We start from the raw sequence: 2,051 nt of genomic DNA on the forward strand, positions 1-2,051 counted from the left end.
TTTTCAGACATTTTCTTGGTTATTTTTTGTTTTCTTATTCCTCTCTCTCTCTCTCTTTCTCTCTCTCTATTTTCCCCAGTGTAGCACTCCTCTCAGTACTTTTTGAAGAGTTCGTATTAGTAATTCTTTCAGAGTTTGTTTACCTGAGAATGTTTTTATATTTTCTTCCCATTTGAAGGATAATCTTTCCAGGTATAGTATTCTTGTTTAAAATTGTATTTCTGTGGGCCTGACCATGGTGCTGCAACTCTCCTGGGAGCAGGGCATTACCCTGTGCAGAAGCACCGAGATTGTGGCCGAGTTCTTCTCCTTTGGCATTAACAGCATTTTGTATCAGCGTGGCATATATCCATCAGAAACCTTCACTTGAGTGCAAAAGTATGGACTCACCTTGCTTGTAACTACTGATCCTGACCTCATAAAATACCTGAATAATGTGATGGAACAACTAAAAGATTGGCTATACAAGTGCTCTGTTCAGAAATTGGTGGTAGTCATCTCAAACACTGCAATTGGTGAGGTTCTTGAGAAATGGCAGTTTAATATTGGATGTGACAAGACTGCAAAAGATGACAGTGCACCCAGAGAAAAGTCTCAGAAAGCTATCCAGGATGAAATCCGTTAAGTTATCAGACAGATAACAGCTACAGTGACATTTCTGCCACTGTTGGAAGTTTCTTGTTCATTCCATATACTGATTTATACAGACAAAGATTTTGTTGTACCTGAAAAATGGGAAGAGTCGGGACCACAGTTCATTACCAATTCTGAGGAAGTCCGTCTTCGTTCATTTATGACTACAATCCACAAAGTCAATAGCATGGTAGCCTACAAAGCCCTGTCAATGATTGAGGATAAGATGAGGAAAACAGTGTAATTACAACATTCAAGTGTGATTTTCCTGAAACCAAGCCAACTGTAGTTGATGTTTTATTTCAGTGGTTAATTTTTAATTGGGGAAAATCAGTGTTAGACTTTACCGAACTGTGCATAATTGTTCCATTCTTTGGTACCTGTTTGACTTACCATAATGTTGACACAGTGGAATTCTCGCACATTGTTCAAAAAGAACCAGCAGATTTCATCAGTATCGTGATATCAGTTCTTTTGAAGGTGATAACTGTAGATGGAAAAACTTTTATTATAAAGATAAATGCTTTACCAAATCAGAAATTTTCATCAAGTAGCTGGACTCAGTATTGGTAGGGAAATATTTAAATATCAATACAAAAGAAAAAAAAGCAAAAGATTTGGAATATTCAAAATCTATATATAGATCTTACAAGTAACTAATAATCCATAAATATTTGCTTTATTTGGTGTTACTGTCATTTCATTGTATCTTTAGTTCCCTATTGAAAAAATTGTCAATTACTACTTTTTAATTTATATAATAAGCCTGTGAAGCCATGGATTTCTGCTGTTTCATTTTCTCTGATATAGAACTCCTAAAATTTTTTATGTTTTATAAAATCACATTTAAATGACAATGAAAAAATTAAAAATTATGTTTTAAATTTGTCATTAAAAACTTGTATTTCTTTAAACACTTTGAGTATATCTTCCATTCTTTCCTTACTTGCATGGTTTCTGTTGAGAGATCTGATGCTAGCCTTATGGAAAAATCTTTGTAAGTAGCACTCTTTCTCTATTACCACTTTTAGAATCTTGTCTTTATCTGTGATTTTGGCTTATCTGACTATGATGTGCCTTGGAGAGGATCTTCCTGAGTTGATTCTACTTGTAGTTCTTTGTATTTCTTGGATCTGGATGTTTGAATGTTTCTTTTGGTTTGGAAAGTTTTCCTCTAGTATTTCATAGAATAGATTATCAGTGCCCTTACTAGTTTCTTAACATTCTGGGATAAATATTAGTATTATTGGTACCAATTATTAGGATATTTGAGTGTTTAATGGTATCTAGTATTTCCCACATGTTATCCCCATTTCTAAAAATTATTTTGTCATTCTTTTTCATGACATTTTCTAGGTCAGAGGTTTTATCTTGTAAATCTGAGATTCAATCTTCTGCATGATCTAATCTGCTATTAA

At 33.7% G+C, this 2,051-nt stretch overlaps 1 pseudogene; it reads left to right on the forward strand.

Annotated features, from left to right (window-relative positions):
* The first annotated feature begins 235 nt into the window (after positions 1 to 235).
* On the forward strand, positions 236 to 877 carry LOC102492564 (mitotic spindle assembly checkpoint protein MAD2A pseudogene; annotated as a pseudogene).
* Positions 878 to 2,051: the final 1,174 nt, after the last annotated feature.

The sequence above is a fragment of the Tupaia chinensis genome, unplaced genomic scaffold (genome assembly GCF_000334495.1).
Source record: "Tupaia chinensis unplaced genomic scaffold, TupChi_1.0 Scaffold144426_1, whole genome shotgun sequence".
Classification (NCBI taxonomy): Eukaryota; Metazoa; Chordata; class Mammalia; order Scandentia; family Tupaiidae; genus Tupaia; species Tupaia belangeri.